Genomic DNA, 27,426 nt, shown 5'->3' with positions numbered 1-27,426 from the left:
AGTTATTTGAGTAACACAACATCCTGTTAGTTAGTTTAGTAACACACCATCCTGTTAGTTAGTTTAGTAACACACCATCCTGTTAGTTAGTTTAGTAACACAACATCCTGTTAGTTAGTTTATCTGGAGATCTATAGTATCCAGATCCAATCAGAAGGAAAATCCAGACGGAAAGAAGAAGAAGAAATGGAGTGTTTAGAAGGTTAAATGTTGCACTTTGTACCCGGTACTGACAGGGTGGTGAGGTAATATGGTGATGCATGTGTCTAGGAGGGGTATGTCTTTTACCCCAAAGAGCAAAGAGAGAACTAGTGAAGAGGTAGAGAGAACTAGTGAAGAGGTAGAGAGAACTAGTGAAGCGGTAGAGAGAACTAGTGAAGCGGTAGAGAGAACTAGTGAAGAGGTAGAGAGAACTAGTGAAGGGGTAGAGAGAACTAGTGAAGAGGTAGAGAGAACTAGTGAAGAGGTAGAGAGAACTAGTGAAGAGGTAGAGAGAACTAGTGAAGAGGTAGAGAGAACTAGTGAAGAGGTAGAGAGATGTTGCAAGTTAACACTGAGGTTATACATGTATGTACTTGGTTGAATGTAATAATGATGTTATCATTTCAAATATAAAAGCTTTATTTCCATTTATTTTTTTATTTTTTTATTTTGTTCATTTAGCAGATTCTCTTATCCAGAGCAACTTTCAGGAGCAATTAGGGTTAAAGTACTTTGCTCAAGGGCACATAGACAGATTTTTCACGTATGTCTGCTCGGGGATTCGAACCAGTAGCTTTTCAGTTACTGGCTCAACGCTCTTAACCGCTACCTGGCGCTCCTTTATCTGGTTAGGGCCGTCCATGACGAGAAACAGAATGCTCCCTGAAGTGCCTGGTGTTGGTTATTAGTTCTAACTAACACTTTGAACCACCAACCCAAAGACCAGTCCTCTATTTTATATTTTAGTTGTAAAAACTCTTCAACTTGGGATAGCTAGCTAGTAGTCACCTATTTTGTTTTGATTTGTTTATTGATGTGTTTTATTTTTTCCAGGTGGTAGTAGGGTGAAGGAGAGATGTCTATGTTTAACAGTGATTGTGTTTACACATCAAATCACCTTAGTGGTGGTGGTGTTGTTGTGATTGTGTTTACACATCAAATCACCTTAGTGGTGGTGGTGTTGTTGTGATTGTGTTTACACATCAAATCACCTTAGTGGTGGTGGTGTTGTTGTGATTGTGTTTACACATCAAATCACCTTAGTGGTGGTGGTGTTGTTGTGATTGTGTTTACACATCAAATCACCTTAGTGGTGGTGGTGTTGTTGTGATTGTGTTTACACATCAAATCACCTTAGTGGTGGTGGTGTTGTTGTGATTGTGTTTACACATCAAATCACCTTAGTGGTGGTGGTGTTGTTGTGATTGTGTTTACACATCAAATCACCTTAGTGGTGGTGGTGTTGTTGTGATTGTGTTTACACATCAAATCACCTTAGTGGTGGTGGTGTTGTTGTGATTGTGTTTACACATCAAATCACCTTAGTGGTGGTGGTGTTGTTGTGATTGTGTTTACACATCAAATCACCTTAGTGGTGGTGGTGTTGTTGTGATTGTGTTTACACATCAAATCACCTTAGTGGTGGTGGTGTTGTTGTGATTGTGTTTACACATCAAATCACCTTAGTGGTGGTGGTGTTGTTGTGATTGTGTTTACACATCAAATCACCTTAGTGGTGGTGGTGTTGTTGTGATTGTGTTTACACATCAAATCACCTTAGTGGTGGTGGTGTTGTTGTGATTGGGGAAATGAACAACAGTGATAGAATGCAGCAGATACAGGATATTACACGACTTGCTGATCATCTCATTTGTTTGACTCACTATTGTCCCACCAACTGATTGGCTGGTATATTCCACTTCTATTGTCCCACCAACTGATTGGCTGGTATATTCCAGTTCTATGTCCCACCAACTGATTGGCTGGTATATTCCAGTTCTATTGTCCCACCAACTGATTGGCTGGTATATTCCAGTTCTATTGTCCCACCAACTGATTGGCTGGTATATTCCAGTTCTATCCCACCAACTGATTGGCTGGTATATTCCAGTTCTATGTCCCACCAACTGATTGGCTGGTATATTCCAGTTCTATTGTCCCACCAACTGTTTGGCTGGTATATTCCAGTTCTATTGTCCCACCAACTGATTGGCTGGTATATTCCAGTTCTATTGTCCCACCAACTGATTGGCTGGTATATTCCAGTTCTATTGTCCCACCAACTGATTGGCTGGTATATTCCAGTTCTATCCCACCAACTGATTGGCTGGTATATTCCAGTTCTATGTCCCACCAACTGATTGGCTGGTATATTCCAGTTCTATTGTCCCACCAACTGTTTGGCTGGTATATTCCAGTTCTATGTCCCACCAACTGATTGGCTGGTATATTCCAGTTCTATGTCCCACCAACTGATTGGCTGGTATATTCCAGTTCTATGTCCCACCAACTGATTGGCTGGTATATTCCAGTTCTATGTCCCACCAACTGATTGGCTGGTATATTCCAGTTCTATGTCCCACCAACTGATTGGCTGGTATATTCCAGTTCTATGTCCCACCAACTGATTGGCTGGTATATTCCATATCAATATTCAATTTGTCTTTTACACACCAAATCCTCTACAGTAGAATATTCTGTACACACCATTCTAACACCTCCAATGCCTTCCATTCTCAGCTCTTCTCCCTGTGTCTGTAACTGATGGAAAACCAGTTGAACAGTAAGGAAGCATTGTTAGTTGAAATACATGCCTTATCAATAATGACCTATCAGAACAACACATGCCTTATCAATAATGACCTATCAGAACAACACATGCCTTATCAATAATGACCTATCAGAACAACACATGCCTTACCAATAATGACCTTCTATCAGAACAACACATGCATTATCAATAATGACCTTCTATCAGAACAACACATGCCTTATCAATAATGACCTATCAGAACAACACATGCCTTATCAATAATGACCTTCTATCAGAACAACACATGCCTTATCAATAATGACCTATCAGAACAACACATGCCTTATCAATAATGACCTTCTATCAGAACAACACATGCCTTATCAATAATGACCTATCAGAACAACACATGCCTTATCAATAATGACCTTCTATCAGAACAACACATGCCTTATCAATAATGACCTTATATCAGAACAACACATGCCTTATCAATAATGACCTTATATCAGAACAACACATGCCTTACCAATAAGGACCTATCAGAACAACACATGCCTTATCAATAATGACCTTCTATCAGAACAACACATGCCTTATCAATAATGACCTTCTATCAGAACAACACATGCCTTACCAATAAGGACCTTCTATCAGAACAACACATGCCTTATCAATAATGACCTTCTATCAGAACAACACATGCCTTATCAATAATGACCTTCTATCAGAACAACACATGCCTTATCAATAATGACCTATCAGAACAACACATGCCTTATCAATAATGACCTTCTATCAGAACAACACATGCCTTATCAATAATGACCTTCTATCAGAACAACACATGCCTTATCAATAATGACCTTCTATCAGAACAACACATGCCTTATCAATAATGACCTATCAGAACAACACATGCCTTATCAATAATGACCTTCTATCAGAACAACACATGCCTCATCAATAATGACCTTCTATCAGAACAACACATGCCTCATCAATAATGACCTGCTATCAGAATGTATTTTACTCCCCATCCCCATCTTATAGTCAGGGTTGACTAGTTTACTTTCTAAATGTAATCCATTTCTCCCAGCCCCTGCTTATGGTAAACATTGCTAAGATGATAACCATTATTTGATCAAATAAATAGACGTTTAAGAGGATTGTCAGTGTTTTCAAGTATTGTTTTCTATTTATTTTTGAAAATAAGAACCATCCTGCATAATTGTCATTGCTTCTTTCTGCGCTTGTTTTGGTGATGCAGGACAGAATTGATTCATATTGTAGAAGATGCAATAATGTATTTACCTTAAAGAAGATAATGTATGTTGTCTTATGGAGGAAAAGCACCAAGGCTATTTTGTGCTTGTTAACGGCACACACACACACACATACATATATAGGTAAGGTAATAGGTATAGGTAGGTAATGTAATTTTTTGTGAGTTTGGACATTTACAAGCGCGTGTGAATTAAAGACATTGTGCAAATGAACAAAGTTTTGATGCATGCTTGACTAGAGGAAGAACAGTACTGGCTCTGAAGCAGCATGTCCGCACGATGTGTCTGTGTGAAGTCTGGAGTCGCTAGGGCAACAAGCCTGCCTGCTCTGCTTGGAGAACATAGGGGAGGAGCAGACGGGCTGAGAACGAAGAGGAGAAAAAACGCAAGGTTATCAAAAGATAGCAGTGGCAGCTGTACAAATAATTAATCCAAAGAGCTATGACTTCTCAAACACGGCAGAAAGCTTACACAATGAGTACGTTAACATGCACAGTAATAAGTCAAAATTAAACTCAGTATGGCAGTAGGCCGAGTATGGCATTAGTCATGTAAACACCTTACTCTGCTTATCTTAATCGGCGTAAGGTCATAATCGAAGTGAGCATACGCTGATTAAAACACCTGGTTTTCTGATCAATCTTTCAAATGATTAGGACACGTACATGGTTTAATCAGCGTTCCAGTGGGGTAGTTGATCTGTGTATGTGCCAGCGCTGGTAGCTCAAGCTGAGTGAAGTGAGTTCTGAAAAACTGAAAGTGTAAATAGTTTTCACCTACGAACTTTACAGAATCAAAATCTTTGCAAAAAATATCATTGGTAAAAAGTTAGTTTTGATTGGTGATTTTCTGCATTTATCAAAGCATGTAAACATCTTGAACAAACGTTTGTAATAACCTGACTATCCACAAACGCATTATTGTGTGCATGTAACCGTGCTCAATATGATGCCTGTTACCGTATCAATTCAGTCACTTAGACTAGCAAGTTAAATGTAGGGGGTGCATTAACGCACGATTCATCATTTTTTACGAAGGAAAATAATATAAAACGCATAAGAAATCTCTTGCTGTGTTTCGTAAACGCAGATCTAAAATGGTTCTTATTGTAATTTCTGCTCGACGTCAGACTCATTCTGTGCTTCAGTTGCACATCTCCACTGGGATGAGAATTCACTCGTGGTCATTCTATCAGCAGACAGCGCTCTGACTGATGTGTTGCTACTTTTCTTCTGCACTTTTTCTCTATGTGTAGCCTACTTTTCTCTGGTAAAATTCAAGATGAACTTTAAGCTTAACATTAGGAAATGTAGCTGGCTACATTCTTTCTATGATAAACAGAAATATGATGGCCATGCATCATTTTAGCTTTTTGATTGTAGACTCATTTACTTGTGGCTGCCAGCCAAGTAGCGTTGCACGTCTGTTATCATCTGATGAAAATGAACCTATTTTCTGCCGAATGTGTTGGATAATGTATTTTCTGTGAAGGAAAGCTTTAGTTGCACATCCCTGATCACTCTATTGAAGCAAAAAAAAAAAACTTGACTTTCAATATCAAAAGCGATCCCTGTCAATACACAGCCGCTTTCTCCCGTTGTGCTATTTACAAACACGACTGGCTCTACCGTTCTGGGGAACTGTGCTAAGCTTCATAATGTCAAATAATGTGACAGGTGAAATGAAGAACGCAATCTGCTTTATCTACTAAAGTTTTGCTCAAGTTAACTGCAAGTAGTTGCTTAAAAAGTAGCTACAAATATTTTTGTTATTGAAAAACTTCCAAGTTAAAAGTTTCAATGGTATTGACAGTGTTGAAAAACCATCCCGTCACTATTTCCAAATACCCCGGTATACAACCCAAGCCCAGCGATGATCTCTGCTCCGTTGTTAGTGTGATGAGGATGATACTGTGTTATTCCTACCGACCCTCTGTAGTGAAGAGTTGGGGAGAAAAGGAAACCAATATGTACACTGCTCAAAAAAATAAAGGGAACACTTAAACAACACAATGTAACTCCAAGTCAATCACACTTCTGTGAAATCAAACTGTCCACTTATTGATTGACACTGATTGACAATAAATGTCACATGCTGTTGTGCAAATGGAATAGACAACAGGTGGAAATTATAGGCAATTAGCAAGACACCCCCAATAAAGGAGTGGTTCTGCAGGTGGTGACCACTTCTCAGTTCCTATGCTTCCTGGCTGATGTTTTGGTCACCTTTGAATGCTGGTGGTGCTTTCACTCTAGTGGTAGCATGAGACGGAGTCTACAACCCACACAAGTGGCTCAGGTAGTGCAGCTCATCCAGGATGGCACATCAATGCGAGCTGTGGCAAGAAGGTTTGCTGTGTCTGTCAGCGTAGTGTCCAGAGCATGGAGGCGCTACCAGGAGACAGGCCAGTACATAAGGAGACGTGGAGGAGGCCGTAGGAGGGCAACAACCCAGCAGCAGGACCGCTACCTCCTCCTTTGTGCAAGGAGGAGCACTGCCAGAGCCCTGCAAAATGACCTCCAGCAGGCCACAAATGTGCATGTGTCTGCTCAAACGGTCAGAAACAGACTCCATGAGGGTGGTATGAGGGCCCGACGTCCACAGGTGGGGGTTGTGCTTACAGCCCAACACCGTGCAGGACGTTTGGCATTTGCCAGAGAACACCAAGATTGGCAAATTCGCCACTGGCCCCCTGTGCTCTTCACAGATGAAAGCAGGTTCACACTGAGCACATGTGACAGACGTGACAGAGTCTGGAGACGCCGTGGAGAACGTTCTGCTGCCTGCAACATCCTCCAGCATGACCGGTTTGGCGGTGAGTCAGTCATGGTGTGGGGTGGCATTTCTTTGGGGGGCCGCACAGCTCTCCATGTGCTCGCCAGAGGTAGCCTGACTGCCATTAGGTACCGAGATGAGATCCTCAGACCCCTTGTGAGACCGTATGCTGGTGCGGTTGGCCCTGGGTTCCTCCTAATGCAAGACAATGCTAGACCTCATGTGGCTGGAGTGTGTCAGCAGTTCCTGCAAGAGGAAGGCATTGATGCTATGGACTGGCCCGCCCGTTTCCCAGACCTGAATCCAATTGAGCACATCTGGGACATCATGTCTCGCTCCATCCACCAACGCCACGTTGCACCACAAACTGTCCAGGAGTTGGCGGATGCTTTAGTCCAGATCTGGGAGGAGATCCCTCAGGAGACCGCCATCTCATCAGGAGCATGCCCAGGCGTTGTAGGGAGGTCATACAGGCACGTGGAGGCCACACACACTACTGAGCCTCATTTTGACTTGTTTTAAGGACATTACATCAAAGTTGGATCAGCCTGTAGTGTGGTTTTCCACTTTAATTTTGAGTGTGACTCCAAATCCACACCTCCATGGGTTGATAAATTTGATTTCCATTGATAATTTTTGTGTGATTTTGTTGTCAGCACATTCAACTATGTAAAGAAAAAAGTATTTAATAAGAATATTTCATTCATTCAGATCTAGGATGTGTTATTTTAGTGTTCCCTTTATTTTTTTGAGCAGTGTATTATGTTTTGAGTTTGAACATTTCATGGCTGACTTTCAAGATGCGCATCGTCAGTGCTTTGTGTGCTAACTGAATGCAATAAAGTTTTTGTTTTTCCTTTCGGGAACATTGTCTGGATGATAACCTGACGTTCCTCCACACTTCCTTCAGAAATAGGATATCTCAGAGAATCTCACACCTTGTTCAGACATCATTCATTCAGTGTATGCCTGTGAATGTACATATCACTCATCAAATCCTGTCACATTCTTTATATGCTCGTCAGTCACTTCAACCATGTGTTCACCTTACATTAGACAGATCTATTTCTGTACAAGGCAGCTAGCTAGTCTGAATTATTTGAGTAAATGATGAGTGTTGTCTGTAAGCATCATTAGCATGTACACTACATAACCAAAAATATGTGGACACCCGCTCGTCGAACATCTCATTCCAAAATCATGGGCATTAATATGGAGTTGGTCCCCCCTTTGCTTCTATAACAGCCTCCACTCTTCTGGGAAGGCTTTCCACTAGATGTTGGAAAATTGATGCGGGGACTTGCTTCCATTCAGCCACAAGAGCATTAGTGAGGTTGGGCACTGATATTTGGCGATGAGGCCTGGCTCGCAGTCGGCGTTCGAATTCATCACGAAGGTGTTCGATTGGGTTGAGGTCAGGGCTCTGTGCAGGCCAGTCAAGTTCTTCCACACCGATCTCGACAAACCATTTCTGTATGGACCTCGCTTTGTGCACAGGGGCAATGTCATGCTGAAACAGGAAAGGACCTTCCCCAAACTGTTGCAACAATGTTGGAGGGACAGAATCGTCTAGAATGTAATTTTATGCTGTAGCATTAAGATTTCCCTTTACTGGAACTAAGGGGCCTGAACCATGAAAAGCCCCAGACCATTATTCCTCCTCCACCAAACTTTACAGTTGGCACTATGCATTGGGGCAGGTAGCGTTCTCCTGGCATCCGCCAAACCCAGTTTCTTCGCCGTCAGTCTGCCAGATTGTGAAGCGTGATTCATCGCGCCAGAGATCGCATTTCCACTGCTTCAGAGTCCAATGGCGGCAAGCTTTACACCACTCCAGCCGACACTTGGCATTGCGCATGTTGATCTTAGGCTTGTGTGCAGATGCTCGGACATTGAAACCCATTACATGAAGCTCCCAACGAACAGTTATTCTGCTGACATTGCTTCCAGGTAGTGATTTGTGAGTGAGTGTTGCAACCGAGGACAGACGATTTTTACGCGCTTCAGCACTCGGTGGTCGCGTTCTGTGAGATTGTGTGGTCTACCACTTCACGCCGTTGTTGCTTCTAGACGTTTCCACTTCACAATAACAGCACTTACAGTTAACCAGGGCAGCTCCAACAGAGATGAAATGTGACAAAGTGACATGTTGGAAAGGTGGCATCCTATGACAGGGCCACGTTGAAAGTCCCTCAGCTCTTCAGTAAGGCCATTCTACTACCAGTGTTTGTCTATGGAGATTGCATGGCTGTGTGCTTGATTTTATATACCTGTCAGCAACGGGTGTGGCTGAAATAGCCGAATCCGCTAATTTGAAGGGGTGTCCACATACCATTTATTTATATATATATATATGACGCTATTAACGAGATGTTTCTGTGTCTACTACCGTTGCCCTTCGCGACCTCCCCCACCCTCCCTCCCTCAAGTTCTCCCCCGCCTCTGCTATCGAGATCTCCATCTCTCCTGCATCCGTCCCTGTCCTCCCCACCCCCCTCAAGAGCTCCATTTTACCCACTGAGTCCTCCCCTGTCGTCATCCTCCGGCTCTCTCCTGTCCTCCTCCTCCCCCCACCGCCCCTGTCCTTCCCACCCCCCTCAAGAGCTCCATCTTTCCCACTGAGTCCTCCCCTGTCGTCGTCCTTCGGCTCTCTCCTGTCCTCCTCCTCCCCCCACCTCCCCTGTCCTTCCCACCCCCCTCAAGATCTCCATCTTACCCACTGAGTCCTCCCCTGTCCTCCTCCGCACCTGCCCTGTCCTCCTCCTCCCCTGTCCTTCTTCTCCCCCCACATCCCCTGTCTTCCCCCGTGTCATGTCTTTCCCCTGTGGCCAGACAGCAGCAGCAGGGAGGCACGACTCCTCCCCCCCCCCCCCCCCTCTTTCTGTAATGAACTCCCCAGGGACCACAGATCAACCCCATCATGGCAAAATGGCTCCCAGGGAACCACGAACTAACACAGTCAAAACAAACATGAGTAAACAGGTGGAATTGATACTGGGGTTGTTTCTGTGTTTCACAGCTCTAATCAGAGCCATAGTAAAATGGGGAAATTGGGCATTCACCATAAAAACAAACTGTTCTTTTTTGGGGGGTCCTCTGTAGCTCAGTTGGTAGAGCATTGCATTTGCAATGCCAGGATAGTGGGTTTGATTCCCGGGACCACCCATACGTAAAACAGTTGTGTACGTATGACTAAGTCACTTTGGATAGAGTGTCTGCTAAATGGCATATTTAGCATATTTTGTTTATATAGATGAAACATTAGATTGTGTGAATGTTGACTATTGTTCATTGGTAATGTTTAGTTGAATCATAGAGAATGATAGAGGACTCTTCTGTATATCTGTCCCATTATGGTGTCTGTGAGAGCATGGGCAGCGCCATTGAGGCTATCTCCATTTTTGAAGTGGTCAGTGTTCTTCTTCTACTATTTCTATGAGTTGGGGAAACAAACTGAAAGGGTGCATACTGCCACCTAGAGTTAGTTGTTTGAACAGGTATAAATCCTACTGTGTGTTGTCTGGATGATATCCTGACGTCTCTCAGAAAATCTCACATTTTGTTCAGAGATCCTTCATTCAGTGTATATCCCTGTGACTGTCCAAATCAGTCATTGAATCCTTTCACGTTCTTCATATGCTCCTCAGTTAATTTGTACCTTCAACCATGTGTTCACCAAACATCACAAAAGCTGAAGAACATACAGACATCCAGGTTCTTTCCTCAGGTGCTGGAGTTGTAAACAAACTCATGGAAACCAGAAAGGAAAACACTCATCATTGCAGCTTCATGTACAAAATCAACTCATATACCCACCCGCGCCCAGGATTTAAGATCAAATGCCTGATTACCTGCATGTCCACCAAGGTTGTGTACATGTTGAAATGGTTAAACCTGTAGAAGCCTTAAGACACGGATCAGTGAACACCGCAGCAATATACGGACAGGTGAGACAAAAAATCTGGTCGCTGCTCATTTTGTACAAGCTGGACATCCTATTAGTTCTCTGAGATACAGTGGAGTAGAAGACATCCTATTAGTTCTCTGAGATACAGTGGAGTAGAAGACATCCTATTAGTTCTCTGAGATACAGTGGAGTAGAAGACATCCTATTAGTTCTCTGAGATACAGTAGAGTAGAAGACATCCTATTAGTTCTCTGAGATACAGTGGAGTAGAAGACATCCTATTAGTTCTCTGAGATACAGTGGAGTAGAAGACATCCTATTAGTTCTCTGAGATACAGTAGAGTAGAAGACATCCTATTAGTTCTCTGAGATACAGTGGAGTAGAAGACATCCTATTAGTTCTCTGAGATACAGTGGAGTAGAAGACATCCTATTAGTTCTCTGAGATACAGTAGAGTAGAAGACATCCTATTAGTTCTCTGAGATACAGTGGAGTAGAAGACATCCTATTAGTTCTCTGAGATACAGTGGAGTAGAAGACATCCTATTAGTTCTCTGAGATACAGTAGAGTAGAAGACATCCTATTAGTTCTCTGAGATACAGTAGAGTAGAAGACATCCTATTAGTTCTCTGAGATACAGTGGAGTAGAAGACATCCTATTAGTTCTCTGAGATACAGTGGAGTAGAAGACATCCTATTAGTTCTCTGAGATACAGTAGAGTAGAAGACATCCTATTAGTTCTCTGAGATACAGTGGAGTAGAAGACATCCTATTAGTTCTCTGAGATACAGTGGAGTAGAAGACATCCTATTAGTTCTCTGAGACACAGTAGAGTAGAAGACATCCTATTAGTTCTCTGAGATACAGTAGAGTATAAGACATCCTATTAGTTCTCTGAGATACAGTGGAGTAGAAGACATCCTATTAGTTCTCTGAGATACAGTAGAGTAGAAGACATCCTATTAGTTCTCTGAGATACAGTGGAGTAGAAGACATCCTATTAGTTCTCTGAGATACAGTGGAGTAGAAGACATCCTATTAGTTCTCTGAGATACAGTAGAGTAGAAGACATCCTATTAGTTCTCTGAGATACAGTGGAGTAGAAGACATCCTATTAGTTCTCTGAGATACAGTAGAGTAGAAGACATCCTATTAGTTCTCTGAGATACAGTAGAGTATAAGACATCCTATTAGTTCTCTGAGATACAGTAGAGTAGAAGACATCCTATTAGTTCTCTGAGATACAGTGGAGTAGAAGACATCCTATTAGTTCTCTGAGATACAGTGGAGTAGAAGACATCCTATTTGTTCTCTGAGATACAGTGGAGTAGAAATGGTATCACACAGGGGAGGGGACAATGAGAGGAAACTTCTTCAAAGGGAATCTTTCTGGATCCACAGGCTCAACACACTGTCTCCTCTTGGCCTTAACGAGGAGTTTGACTTGAAACCGTTTTTATAGTTTCAAAATGTCCAAATTGTTTTTTTAAATCCTAATTGCATGTATATTACTGTACTTATTAATCACATTCCCTGTGTATGATCATATATTTTGATACATTGAATGTTAATATTGTGAAACTATGTTATAATTTTTTTTTAACCTCCTGTTTCAGGAAGTGCTGTCACTGAGTACTGTCCCTATATATAGGACCTTCCACCCCCACCTGGGATATGGGAGCCTGATGAAGACCTAAGGGTCGAAACGTTGTTAGAAATAAAGATTACCTGGGAGCAGGAGCAGCAGTGTACGACGTTTTCCTTTCTGTTTTTCACCCAACATTAGACATAACTATTTCTGTAGCTATTCTTTGAGTAAAGGATGAGTGTTGTCTGTAAGCATCGTTAGCGTGTATGAGACTATTAACGAGATGTTTCTGTGTCTACTAACGTTGCCCTTCGAGACCTCCCCCACCTACCCCCACGAGTCTTCCCCCACCCACCCACCCTCCCCCCCTCAAGTCCCCCACCCTCCCTCCCACAATTCCCCCACCCTCCCTCCCACAAGTCCCCCACCCTCCCTCCCACAAGTCCCCCACCCTCCCCCCTCAAGTCCCCCACCCTCCCTCCCTCAAGTCCTCCCCTAGCGAGATCTCCATTTCTTCTGCATCCATCCCTGTCCTCCCCACCCCCCTCAAGATCTCCATCTCACCCATTGAGTCCCGTCCTGTCCATTTTGCTATGATGAGGTTGAACTGTGGTCCCTGAGGAGTTCATTACAGAGAGAGAGAGAGGGAGTGTCTTCCTCCTACCTCCCCAATCCTCCTCTGTGTCATGTCTGACCAGACAGCATCAGGAAGACAATACATCTCTCTCTCTCTGTCTCTGTCTGTCTGTCTGTCTGTGTGTGTGTGTGTGTGTGTGTGTGTGTGTGTGTGTGTGTGTGTGTGTGTGTGTGTGTGTGTGTGTGTGTGTGTGTGTGTGTGTGTGTGTGTGTGTGTGTGTGTGTGTGTGTGTGTGTGTGTGTGTGTGTGTGTGTGTAATGAACTCCCCAGGGACCACAGATCAACCTCATCATGGCAAAATGGCTCCCAGGGAACCACGAACTAACACAGTCAAAACAAACATGAGTAAACAGGTGGAATTGATACTGGGGTTGTTTCTGGGCTTCACAGCTCTAATCAGATCCTGATTGTGAAAGTAAAGATACCTTAATAGAAAATATCTCAAGTGAAAGTCACCCAGTAAAATACACTTGAGTAAAATTCTAAAAGTAAAATAGACTTAAGTAACAAAAGTAAAAGTATACATAATTTCAAATTCCTTATATTAATCAACCCAGACGGCACCACTTTCTTGTTTTTTAAATTTAAGGATAGCCAGAGGCACAGTACAACACTCAGGCACAATTTACAAAAGACACATGTGTGTTTAGTGAGTCCACCAGATCAGAGACAGTAGGGATGACCAGGGATGTTCTCTTGATAAGTGTGTGAATTGGACAATTTGTTGTCCTACTAAGCATTAAACATGTAACGAGTACTTTTGGGTGTCAGGGGAAATACAGTTGAAGCCGGAAGTTTACATACACTTAGGTTGGAGTCATTAAAACTTGTTTTTCAGGGGCCTCCCGGGTGCGCAGTGGTCTAGGGCACTGCATCGCAGCGCTAGCTGTGCCACCAGAGACTCTGGGTTCGCGCCCAGGCTCTGTCGCAGCCGGCCGCGACCGGGAGGTCCGTGGGGCGACGCACAATTGGCCTAGCGTCGTCCGGGTTAGGGAGGGTTTGGCCGGTAGGGATATCCTTGTCTCATCGCGCTCCAGCGACTCCTGTTGCGGCTTGGTTGGGTTGTGTTTCGGAGGACGCATGGCTTTCGACCTTCGTCTCTCCCGAGCCCGAAGATGAGACGAGATAGTAATTACTAACAATTGGATACCACGAAATTGGGGAGGAAAGGGGGTAAGAAAATAAATAATAATTATAATAATAAATAAAAAAAAATTGTTTTTCAACCACTCCACAAATTTCTTGTTAACAAACTATAGTTTTGGCAAGTCGGTTAGGACATCTACTTTGTGCATGACACAAGTACTTTTTCCAACAATTGTTTACAGACAGATTATTTCACTTATAATTCACTCTATCACAATTCCAGTGTGATACACTCGACAACTACTGTGATTATTATTATTCGACCATGCTGGTCATTTATGAATATTTGAACATCTTGGCCATGTTCTGTTATAATCTCCACCCGGCACAGCCAGAAGAGGACTGGCCACCCCTCATAACCTGGTTCCTCTCTAGGTTTATTCCTAGGTTTTGGCTTTTCTAGGGAGTTTTTCCTAGCCACCGTGCTTCTACACCTGCATTGCTTGCTGTTTGGGGTTTTAGGCTGGGTTTCTGTACAGCATTTTGAGATATCAGCCGATGTAAGAAGGGCTATATAAATTAATTTGATTTGATTTGAAGATGCTGGAGAAAACAGGTACAAACGCATCTTTATCCTCAGTAAAACGAGTCCTATATCAACATAACCTGAAAGGCCGCTCAGCAAGGAAGAAGCCACTGCTCCAAAACCGCCATAAAAAAGCCAGACTACGGTTTGCAACTGCACATGGGGACAAAGATCGTACCTTTTGGAGAAATGTCATCTGATGAAACAAAAATAGAACTGTTTGGCCATAATGACCATTGTTATGTTTGAAGGAAAAAGGGGGAGGCTTGCAAGCCGAAGAACACTATCCCAACTGTGAAGAACGGGGGTGGAGCATCATGTTGTGGGGGTACTTTGCTGCAGGAGGGACTGGTGCACTTCACAAAATAGGGAGGAAAATTATGTGGATATATTGAAGCAACATCTCAAGACATCAGTCAGGAAGTTAAAGCTTGGTCGCAAATGGTTCTTCCAAATGGACAATGACCCCAAGCATACTTCCAAAGTTGTGGCAAAATGTCTTAAGGACAACAAAGTCAAGGTATTGGAGTGGCCATCACAAAGCCTTGACCCCAATCCTATAGAAAACATGTGGGAAGAACTGAAAAATCGTGTGCGAGCAAGGAGGCCTACAAACCTGACTTAGTTACATCAGCTCTGTCAGGAGGAATGGACCAAAATTCACCCAACTTATTGTGGGAAGCTTGTGGAAGGCTACCCGAAACGTTTGACCCAAGTTAAACAATTTAAAGGCAATGCTACCAAATACTAATTGAGCGTATGTTAACTTCTGACCCACTGGGAATGTGATGAAAGAAATATAAGCTGAAATAAATAATTATACTATTATTCTGACATTTCACATTCTTAAAATAAAGTGGTGATCCTAACTAACCTAAGACAGGGAATTTTTACTGGGATTAAATGTCAGTAATTGTGAAAAACTGAGTTTAAATGTATTTGGCTAAGGTGTATGTAAACTTCCGACTTCAACTGTATATGGAGTAAAAAGTACATTATTTTCTTTAGGAATGTAGTGAAGTATAAGTTACCCCCCAAAAAACGACTTAAGAAGTACTTTAAAGTATTTTTACTTACGTACTTTACACCAGTGGAAATTGGCATTCATAAAAATAGTATTTTTTTGTCCTCTGTAGCTTTGCACTTGCAAGGCTCCTGGGACTAGTCTGCTTTATACATGTCTGATTGCTGAATGAAACAGTTTACTTTTTTAATTCAATTTTCTAATTCAATCAATCAACATGAACGTTCATGGCACACAGTGTTGACCGTAGAATGAAGTATTAAGAATGTGATTCTCACTCACTGATTGTGTCATATCCTAACTAGCATCTCTTTGTTTTCCTCAGACAGAGACTGATTGTGTCATATCCTAACTAGCATCTCTTTGTTTTCCTCAGACAGAGACTGATTGTCATATCCTAACTAGCATCTCTTTCTTTTCCTCAGACAGAGACTGATTGTCATATCCTAACTAGCATCTCTTTGTTTTCCTCAGACAGAGACTGATTGTCATATCCTAACTAGCATCTCTTTCTTTTCCTCAGACAGAGACTGATTGTCATATCCTAACTAGCATCTCTTTGTTTTCCTCAGACAGAGATTGATTGTCATATCCTAACTAGCATCTCTTTGTTTTCCTCAGACAGAGACTGATTGTCATATCCTAACTAGCATCTCTTTGTTTTCCTCAGACAGAGACTGATTGTCATATCCTAACTAGCATCTCTTTGTTTTCCTCAGGCAGAGAGTAAGGGGTAGACCAGATGCAGGAATAGAGAGATAATATTATAGATGAATAGACAGACAGAAAGACAGAGTTTAGGTGTTTTTAAACCTGCCAATTCACTGGACGGCTTCCTCGTGTCCCTCTCTGAATCTACCTCCATCCATCATCCGGAAGCCTCTCAGCCTCTCAGCTCCCATCTCTCTCTCAGCTCCCATCTCTCTATCAGCTCCCATCTCTCTCTCAGCTCCCATCTCTCTCTCAGCTCTCATCTCTCTCTCAGCTCTCATCTCTCTCTCAGCTCTCATCTCTCTCTCAGCTCCCATCTCTCTCTCTCTCTCAGCTCCCATCTCTCTCTCAGCTCCCATCTCTCTATCAGCTCCCATCTCTCTCTCAGCTTCCATCTCTTTCTCAGGTCCCATCTCTCTCTCAGCTCCCATCTCCCATCTCTCTCTCTCAGCTCCCATCTCTCTCTCAGCTCCCATCTCTCTCTCAGCTCCCATCTCTCTCTCAGCTCCCATCTCTCTCTCAGCTCTCATCTCTCTCTCAGCTCCCATCTCTCTCTCTCTCAGCTCCCCTCTCTCATCTCTCTCTCAGCTCCCATCTGTCAATTCAATTCAATTCAAGGGGCTTTATTGGCATGGGAAACATGTGTTAACATTGCCAAAGCAAGTGAGGTAGATAATATACAAAAGTGAAATAAACAATACAAATTAACAGTAAACATTACACATACAGAAGTTTCAAAACAAAAAAGACATTACAAATGTCATATTATATATATACAGTGTTGTAACAATGTACAAATGGTTAAAGCACACAAGTTAAAATAAATAAGCATAAATATGGGTTGTATTTACAATGGTGTTTGTTCTTCACTGGTTGCCCTTTTCTTGTGGCAACAGGTCACAAATCTTGCTGCTGTGATGGCACACTGTGGAATTTCACCCAGTAGATATGGGAGTTTATCAAAATTGGATTTGTTTTCGAATTCTTTGTGGATCTGTGTAATCTGAGGGAAATATGTCTTTCTAATATGGTCATACATTGGGCAGGAGGTTAGGAAGTGCAGCTCAGTTTCCACCTCATTTTGTGGGCAGTGAGCACATAGCCTGTCTTCTCTTGAGAGCCATGTCTGCCTACGGCGGCCTTTCTCAATAGCAAGGCTATGCTCACTGAGTCTGTACATAGTCAAAGCTTTCCTTAAGTTTGGGTCAGTCACAGTGGTCAGGTATTCTGCCACTGTGTACTCTCTGTTTAGGGCCAAATAGCATTGTAGTTTGCTCAGTTTTTTTGTTAATTCTTTCCAATGTGTCAAGTAATTATCTTTTTGTTTTCTCATGATTTGGTTGGGTCTAATTGTGCTGTTGTCCTGGGGCTCTGTGGGGTGTGTTTGTGTTTGCGAACAGAGCCCTAGGACCAGCTTGCTTAGGGGACTCTTCTCCAGGTTCATCTCTCTGTAGGTGATGGCTTTGTTATGGAAGGTTTGGGAATCGCTTCCTTTTAGGTGGTTGTAGAATTTAACGGCTCTTTTCTGGATTTTGATAATTAGTGGGTATCGGCCTAATTCTGCTCTGCATGCATTATTTGGTGTTCTACGTTGTACACGGAGGATATTTTTGCAGAATTCTGCATGCAGAGTCTCAATTTGGTGTTTGTCCCATTTTGTGAAATCTTGGTTGGTGAGCGGACCCCAGACCTCACAACCATAAAGGGCAATGGGCTCTATGACTGATTCAAGTATTTTTTGCCAGATCCTAATTGGTATGTTGAAATTTATGTTCCTTTTGATGGCATAGAATGCCCTTCTTGCCTTGTCTCTCAGATCGTTCACAGCTTTGTGGAAGTTACCTGTGGTGCTGATGTTTAGGCCGAGGTATGTATAGTTTTTTGTGTGCTCTAGGGCAACGGTGTCTAGATGGAATTTGTGGTCCTGGCGACTGGACCTTTTTTGGAACACCATTATTTTGGTCTTACTGAGATTTACTGTCAGGGCCCAGGTCTGACAGAATCTGTACAGAAGATCTAGGTGCTGCTGTAGGCCCTCCTTGGTTGGTGACAGAAGCACCAGATCATCAGCAAACAGTAGACATTTGACTTCGGATTCTAGTAGGGTGAGACCGGGTGCTGCAGACTGTTCTAGTGCCCGCGCCAATTCGTTGATATATATGTTGAAGAGGGTGGGGCTTAAGCTGCATCCCTGTCTCACCCCACGACCCTGTGTGAAGAAATGTGTGTATTTTTTGCCAATTTTAACCGCACACTTGTTGTTTGTGTACATGGATTTTATAATGTCGTATGTTTTACCCCCAACACCACTTTCCATCAATTTGTATAGCAGACCCTCATGCCAAATTGAGTCGAAGGCTTTTTTGAAATCAACAAAGCATGAGAAGACTTTGCCTTTGTTTTGGTTTGTTTGGTTGTCAATTAGGGTGTGTAGGGTGAATACATGGTCTGTTGTACGGTAATTTGGTAAAAAGCCAATTTGACATTTGCTCAGTACATTGTTTTCATTGAGGAAATGTACGAGTCTGCTGTTAATGATAATGCAGAGTATTTTCCCAAGGTTACTGTTGACGCATATTCCACGGTAGTTATTGGGGTCAAATTTGTCTCCACTTTTGTGGATTGGGGTGATCAGTCCTTGGTTCCAAATATTGGGGAAGATGCCAGAGCTAAGGACGATGTTAAAGAGTTTTAATATAGCCAATTGGAATTTGTTGTCTGTATATTTGATCATTTCATTAAGGATACCATCAACACCACAGGCCTTTTTGGGTTGGAGGGTTTTTATTTTGTCCTGTAACTCATTCAAGGTAATTGGACAATCCAGTGGGTTCTGGTAGTCTTTAATAGTTGATTCTAGGATTTGTATTTGATCATGTATATGTTTTTGCTCTTTATTCTTTGTTATAGAGCCAAAAAGATTGGAGAAGTGGTTTACCCATACATCTCCATTTTGGATAGATAATTCTTCGTGTTGTTGTTTGTTTAGTGTTTTCCAATTTTCCCAGAATTGGTTAGAGTCTATGGATTCTTCAATTACATTGAGCTGATTTCTGACGTGCTGTTCCTTCTTTTTCCGTAGTGTATTTCTGTATTGTTTTAGTGATTCACCATAGTGAAGGCGTAGACTCAGGTTTTCCGGGTCTCTATGTTTTTGGTTGGACAGGTTTCTCAATTTATTTCTTAGATTTTTGCATTCTTTATCAAACCATTTGTCATTGTTGTTCATTTTCTTCGGTTTTCTATTTGAGATTTTTAGATTTGATAGGGAAGCTGAGAGGTCAAATATACTGTTAAGATTTTCTACTGCCAAGTTTACACCTTCACTATTGCAGTGGAACGTTTTACCCAGGAAGTTGTCTAAAAGGGATTGAATTTGCTGTTGCCTAATTGTTTTTTGGTAGGTTTCCAAACTGCATTCCTTCCATCTATAGCATTTCTTAATGTTACTCAGTTCCTTTGGCTTTGATGCCTCATGATTGAGTATTGCTCTGTTCAAGTAGACTGTGATTTTGCTGTGGTCTGATAGGGGTGTCAGTGGGCTTACTGTGAACGCTCTGAGAGACTCTGGGTTGAGGTCAGTGATAAAGTAGTCTACAGTGCTACTGCCAAGAGATGAGCTATAGGTGTACCTACCATAGGAGTCCCCTCGAAGCCTACCATTGACTATGTACATACCCAGCGTGCGACAGAGCTGCAGGAGTTGTGACCCGTTTTTGTTGGTTATGTTGTCATAGTTGTGCCTAGGTGGGCATATGGGGGAGGGAATGCTGTCACCTGCAGGCAGGTGTTTGTCCCCCTGTGTGCTGAGGGTGTCAGGTTCTTGTCCAGTTCTGGCATTTAGGTCGCCACAGACTAATACATGTCCCTGGGCCTGGAAATGATTGATTTCCCACTCCAGGATGGAGAAGCTGTCTTCATTAAAGTATGGGGATTCTAGTGGGGGGATATAGGTAGCACACAGGAGGACATTTTTCTCTGTTAAGATAATTTCCTTTTGAATTTCTAGCCAAATGTAAAATGTTCCTGTTTTGATTAATTTAATGGAGTGAGTTAGGTCTGCTCTATACCAAATTAGCATTCCCCCTGAGTCCCTTCCCTGTTTCACACCTGGTAGTTTGGTGGATGGGACTACCAGCTCTCTGTAACCTAGAGGGCAACCAGTGGGTCCGTCTCCTCTATACCATGTTTCTTGCAGGATGACAATGTCTGCATTACCGATTTCTTTGGTGAAGTCCGGGTTCCTGCTCTTTAGGCCAAAGGCAGATGACCTCAGACCTTGGATATTCCAGGATGATATAGTGAAGGCTTTTTGTTCCATAAAGTGTCCAATGTTGTTGGTCGTGGTTTGGCCTCAGGCCAGTAAGTGTGAGCAGAGCCTGCTGAGCATCTGGTACATGCCGTTGGCTTGGGCGAGTGTAAGAGTGGGGGTTGGGCCTGTTTGCCCGCTCACTACCTGGGCGTATGTGTGACTTCCATGTTGATGCCCTCTTTGCGGGGGTGGGGTGCATGGGGTGGGCAGGAGTGGCATGGGTCTGATCTGAGGGGGCCTAAATTGGGTGTGGGCATGGTTGATGTGGGGGGGGTGTTGATTGGTTGGGTTGGGGGTGTGGATGTGTCTGGGGGTGCTGTGGTCTGGATGTAAGTCCTCTTGGCGTGGGTCCTCTATGTGTAGGTCCAGGGGGGGGGGGGTCCTGGAGGTCTTGGAGGGTGTCTCGCTGGTCTGGGTGGGGTGTCTATTGATCTGTTGCTCCTGTGTGAAGTGTTGGGGCTGCGTTTGAGAGGGATGTCCTTTAGAGTCCGGGCAAAGGTGGGCACTGCTGCCTTGTAGAGGTGGACCTGGTCATAGAGGCTGTTCAAGTCCAGGGTGGAGTGGTGGGCCAGAAAAACATTTGGTTTTGAGGCACAGTCACGGGAAATGCTTGCGTTTACCCGCTGTATTGTAGCAGGGTGGAAGTCTTTTCGTGGTAGCAGGGTGGTCTCAGCCCCTGTCTCTCTCACAGCCCCATCTCTCTCTCTCAGCTCTCATCTCTCTCTCAGCTCCCCTCTCTCTCTCAGCCCCTGTCTCTCTCACAGGCCCATCTCTCTCTCTCAGCTCTCATCTCTCTCTCAGCTCCCCTCTCTCTCTCAGCCCCTGTCTCTCTCACAGCCCCCTCTCTCTCTCTCATCTCTCTCTCAGCTCCCATCTCTCTCTCAGCTCCCATCTCTCTATCAGCTCCCATCTCTCTCTCAGCTCCCATCTCTCTATCATTTCTCAGCTCTCTCTCAGCTCCCATCTCTCTCTCAGCTTCCATCTCTCTCTCAGCTCCCATCTCTTTCTCAGCTCCCATCTCTTTCTCAGCTCCCATCTCTCTCTCAGCTCCCATCTCTCTCTCAGCTCCCATCTCTCTCTCAGCTCCCATCTCTCTCTCAGCTCCCATCTCTCTCTCAGCTTCCATCTCTCTCTCCGCTTCCATCTATCTCTTAGCTCCCATCTCTCTCAGCTCCCATCTCTCTCTCAGCTTCCATCTCTCTCTATCAGCTTCCATCTCTCTCTCTCAGCTTCCATCTCTCTCTCCGCTTCCATCTATCTCTTAGCTCCCATCTCTCTCAGCTCCCATCTCTCTCTCAGCTTCCATCTCTCTCTATCAGCTTCCATCTCTCTCTCTCAGCTTCCATCTCTCTCTCTCAGCTTCCATCTCTCTCTCAGCTCCCATCTCTCTCTCAGCTTCCATCTCTCTCTATCAGCTTCCATCTCTCTCTCTCAGCTTCCATCTCTCTCTCTCAGCTTCCATCTCTCTCTCAGCTCCCATCTCTCTCTCAGCTCCCATCTTTCTCTCAGCTTCCATCTCTCTCTCAGCTCCCATCTCTCTCTCGGCTCCCATCTCTCTCTCAGCTCCCATCTCTCTCTCAGCTTCCATCTCTCTCTCAGCTTCCATCTCTTTCTCAGCTCCCATCTCTCTATCAGCTCCCATCTCTCTCTCAGCTTCCATCTCTTTCTCAGCTCCCATCTCTCTCTCAGCTCCCATCTCTCTCTCAGCTTCCATCTCTCAGTACTGTTGCCAGAACCTGACTTGTGTATGGAGACAATCAGCTTCCTGTCCTTGAATATTAATAGTATCATTTCAGTGTTTACAACTCTGTATTGGCAAGGTTTGATTTAAAGTTTAAGCAGTTTATTCTCTCTCCACTTTATTAAATGTTACTGACTCTTCATATATAGTGTGTGTGTATGTGTGTGTGTGTGTGTGTGGTGTGTGTGTCTTGCGAAATACAGAGCTTTTTTCTCATCATTTTGTCCCAGGTGGACGAGGAAAGGTTCTGGAGGATGTCGAAGTGAGGCCTTTTTTCTGTTTTCTGAAGTCTGAAATATCAATAGTGTGTTTGCACATTTGAAATAGCTTGTGGCGCATGCTTGGCAAACAAAACTTCAAACATATTAGTTTACTAGAAGAACAGATTCACCGGGGACTGTCTCCAACCTCCAGAACCCTTGTTTAGGATTTAAAAGCTGTTATTGTTAAAGGGTGTTTCTTGATATGTCTGAAGGAACTTGTATAAACTATAAACAGGTTCAACTTAAAATTAGAATGAAAAAGGTTTCTGTAGGTTCCAGTGCTCTGAAGGGCAGAGAGAGGAGACAGACAGACAGACAGACAGTGTTTTGAGCTTCTGTAACACCCCTCCTTTAACTGATACGCTGCATAGCCTAGATTACAGCTGGTGTCATTCCTGAACACTAACATTTGCACGCGCACACACACACACACAGTGACTGCCTGTCCTTAATCTATTATGGTCAGTCCAGCGCAGAGGGAGCACAGTAAAGTACAAGCAGCCCGCAGCGAGCGGAGCCAAAATAAAAAGCCAAATACCTCTCTAAAACGGTGAGGGGTTTTAACAGGCACAAAGGCACGCACTGCCGGGTGCAGCAGCAATGCCAGGATTTATAGAACGCTGGGCCAGTAAACGGGACTCGGAAGCATCAGCGGAGCCTTCCGGAACGGGTGTTTTTACAAACTGTAACTATTGGAAACAAATGCTGTGTTAAAGAGGTTGAAAAGAAACATGATCCACAGAGTCTCCACCCCCCAACACAGCTGGTTTCACTTCCTGGGGGAGACTTTACTCACGCCACCCCCACTTCCTGTTGATCAGTCAGGAGAGAGGCTGTAAATCTTCGATGAGGACATCATTGATGTTTGGGATGTGGTAACTTCAGCAATACGGATTGAATCAAGCCCCTTACTGTAATATGCTTTTTGACAAATCAGGATAAAATTTAAGTTTTTGATTTAATTTCTGGCCATATGTTAATCCAGTTTCAGGATGTCTTGTGACTAATGTCATGTGTCCATTACACAGGGTCTGGTGGGTCCTGTGGTGATGGTTATTACCATCAGGCAGTTTTACAGCCTTCTAAGCCTCCCATATTTCAGCCTGTACGCCAGACTTCCTAAAGGATCTCCTTCACTGTCACATGTGTCTGGGTCTAGTAAAATAAGCACTCAGCTCGTAAACCGGCCAATGAGCAGACCCCAAATAGCCACTTCTGCCAGCCTGACTGACAGAAGCCCTAAAGAGACGTGTTCAAAGATGGAGGGAAGCTAGTCAGATGGAGATTGAGGAGGCAGTCAATCAAAGAGAATGGTTACATCTACCAGAAACATTGACTGCAATGTGCTTCTGTTGTCTTCTTCTTCTCCTCTGAGGAAACAACAGATTTCTTTTTTGTCAGCCTCATGTTGAAGTTGCTTTTCTCTGACTATATTTCTAAAAGGCACAACAAACCTGCTGCGTTCTCTGTCTACCTACTTTCCTGCTTTAGTACCCCATCTCCCAGCGTGTGTGTGTGTGTGTGTGTGTGTGTGTGTGTGTGTGTGTGTGTGTGTGTGTGTGTGTGTGTGTGTGTGTGTGTGTGTGTGTGTGCACACCCTGTCTCCTGCGGTCTGCGTGCTGTAACGCTGTTCTGGTCTCTAGTAAAACCAAACCACTACCAGGTGTACACACAGAGCTACACACAGAGCCTAGGCTGAGCTGAGCACACAGCTGCTGTGTCTGTGTGTAGTTCTGTGTTTGTGTACGCATGTATGCATGTGTGAGTAGAATGAAGTTGTCATTAGCCGCTGATCTAAAGTCAGGTTTTTACGTTTTTCACCCTGATGCAAAAAAAACGTAAGCTGATCCTAGATCTGTACTTAAGGGCAACCCGTAGTGATTTATAGAGCTGCCACCGCATCATAGACATTCTTGTGTAGAGCCGTGCCCTGGTACTGGGGACCAGAGCTCTGTGTGCCAAACGACGTTCCCAGCTTCCTCTATTCCCACGCTTTCCTCTGTTCTGCCAACTGGGAACATACATACCTCCCCGTTCACATCATTATGAGAATAATAGTCTCTCTCTCTCTCTCTCTCTCTCTCTCTCATATGATTTCTTGATGTGCAGTAGGCCTACTTAATGTAAAACGTGTGGTGTACTGTTACTATATGTTAGTTAACGAAGGTATACTCACGTATAGTCGTTACATTGTCCGTCCATCATTTGGGTTAGCCAGTCGGGTTTACAACTGTTATGAGAATATAAGATGGTGAATACAGTAGGTAAGAGGTACGAGGTAGGGAGTTCTACTCTCCTGTCCTTGACCGTTATCAGAGCTGAAGGGATATCAAAGCACACATTCTTCAGCAGAGAGACTGAAAACACTTTGAGGCTCCTGTCCAAAAGGCTCAGAGCTAGCTATACCTCCAGGTGTGTATGTCTGACAGGAGGGGAGAGCGCAGGGCCGCAGGACCCTCTGTTTTCCAGCTAACACCTTGTTTACCAGAGTAAACGGCAGTCAGAGGGGGGTAGAGACTAGAGAGCCTTGTTGGGACACACGACACAGCTAACAGAGACAGATCTGTACCTGGTCACATTATAATGCCCTAACAGGTGATAAACAACTGCCAATGTTCATTTGGAGGTGTGTGTGTGTGTGTGTGTGTGTGTGTGTGTGTGTGTGTGTGTGTGTGTGTGTGTGTGTGTGTGTGTGTGTGTGTGTGTGTGTGTGTGTGTGTGTGTGTGTGTGTGTGTGTGTGTGTGTGTGTGTGTGTGTGTGTGTGTGTGTGTGTGTGTGTGTGTGTGTGTGAGAGAGTACAACGCTGTAAATGTTTGCTGCTGAAAGGTTTCACTTATCAGTAACGTCAACCTATGCTTAATGGAAAACCTTCTCGTTTGAAGTTAAGACAAGGGCAAAGTGAAAGACAGAGCCTGGGGAACTATGGCTGCGTTTAGACAGGCCGCCCAATTCTGATATTTTTTTCACTAATTGGTCTTTTGACCAATCAGGTCAGCTCTGAAAACGATCTGATGTAAAAAGATCTGATTGGCCAAAAGACCAATTAGTGGAAAAAATATCAGAATTGGGCGGCCTGTCTAAACAGCCAATGTCTACTCAATGTTGTGTTTGATGCAGTCGGAAGTAGTTTACATGAAGACAGTTGTGAGAAGTTGTTTTGACACAACATAATTAATATGCAATGTTAACTTTTTAATTTTCCTGCACATTTAATGTTTTGTTCTATGCTGAGGATAATATGCAGTGTGAAATTAGTATAATATGCATTTATGCAAATGAATGAAGATGGAAAAGTGTTGGTTGAAGTTCTAAAGGCCAATATTAGCATACAGAGTCCTAATGATCCCTAGGAACAGCCTCAGTCCCTCAGAGTTCAACACACACACTGCACACACACACACACTGCACACACTGCACACACACACACACACACACTGCACACACACACACTGCACACACTGCACACACACACACACACTGCACACACACACACACTGCACACACACACACACTGCACACACACACACACTGCACACACACACTCTGACAGACCGTCACTCCTCACCTCTCACATTAACCCTCCGTCTCAACCACAGCACAACCAGAGGAAAGCTTGGCGCTAAGAAGCAAACACCCTCTCCTCTCTCGTGCTCTCTCTCTTTCTCTCCCCCCTCCTTTCCCCTCCTCCCCTCCCCTCCCCTCCCCTCCCCTCCCCTCCCCTCCCCTCCCCTCCCCTCTCTCTCCACCCCTCCCCTCCCCTCTCTCTCCACCCCTCCCCTCTTCTCTCCCCCCTCCTTTCCCCTCCTCCCCTCCCCTCCCCTCCCCTCTCTCTCCTTTCCTCTCCTCCCCTCCCTCTCCACCCCTCCCTCTCCTCTCCTCCCCCCTCTCCTCTTCACCCCTCTCCTCCCTCTCCTCCTCTCCCTCTCCTCTCCTCCCTTCTCTCTCCTCTCATCTCCTCCCCTCCCTCTCCTCTCTTCTCCTCTCTCTCCTCCCCTCTCTCCTCCCCTCCCTCTCCTCCCCTCCCCTCTCTCCTCCCCTCCCTCTCTCTCTCCTCTCCTCTCTCTCCTCCCCTCTCTCCTCCCCTCCCCTCTCTCCTCCCCTCCCTCTCTCTCTCCTCTCCTCTCCACTCCTCCCCTCTCCTCCCTCTCCTCCCTTCCCCTCCCTCTCCTCCCCTCCCTCTCCTCCCTCCCTCTCCTCCCCTCCCTCTCCTTCCTCTCCTCCCTCTCTCCTCCTCCCTCTCTCCTCTCCCCCCCTCCCTTTCCTCCCCTCCCCTCCTAACGTTTCAGCCTGGTTTTCCTTCATCAGGAGTTGTGATTAGTTTTGGGCTTCACTAACAAATCAACATAACGTTGTGATGAAGGTGATGAGATCTAACAGGTTCACATTGTTGTTTACCTGCATCACAACACAACATGACTCTGCAGAGACCCTCTCTCTCTCTCTCACTCTATGTGACCCTGAGGCACAGGAGTTGATGCTCATTGTCTCTCTCTGACACACACACACACACACACACACACACACACACACACACACACACACACACACACACACACACACACACACACACACACAGCAACAGCAGCCCCCCACCGGTAGAAACCCTATAGCTGTGCGTTGCATCCCAGCGGAGGCCAGGAATCTGCTTGCCCCTCTAGGCTAGTCCTGGGGTGCGTTTTCCTTGCTGTACAAACACACACAAACACACACATACGTCTGGTAGTGAGGGTTGTAGGTATAAAGGCGACAGCCTTCTCACCAAGGACTGACCC

The 27,426-nt window shown here is 44.2% G+C and overlaps 1 protein-coding gene across 5 annotated transcripts in view; it reads left to right on the top strand.

Moving 5' to 3' along the window:
* Positions 1–12,445, top strand: part of nek7 (NIMA-related kinase 7) — a 150,761-nt gene extending 138,316 nt beyond the window's left edge. For 3 of the 5 annotated variants that reach the window (XM_071346384.1, XM_071346382.1, XM_071346383.1), the window contains one exon: positions 1–3,903. This exon is cut by the window's left edge and continues 2,839 nt beyond it. The gene's annotated coding sequence lies outside the window, so the exon portion shown is untranslated. Of the gene's footprint in view, positions 3,904–10,522 lie in introns of those variants that run through there. The other 2 variants (XR_011668367.1, XR_011668366.1) reach the window with 2 other exon arrangements.
* Positions 12,446–27,426: the final 14,981 nt, after the last annotated feature.

Source organism: Salvelinus alpinus, chromosome 16 (assembly GCF_045679555.1).
Source record: "Salvelinus alpinus chromosome 16, SLU_Salpinus.1, whole genome shotgun sequence".
NCBI lineage: Eukaryota > Metazoa > Chordata > Actinopteri > Salmoniformes > Salmonidae > Salvelinus > Salvelinus alpinus.
This window is presented reverse-complemented; position numbering and strand designations above follow the sequence as displayed.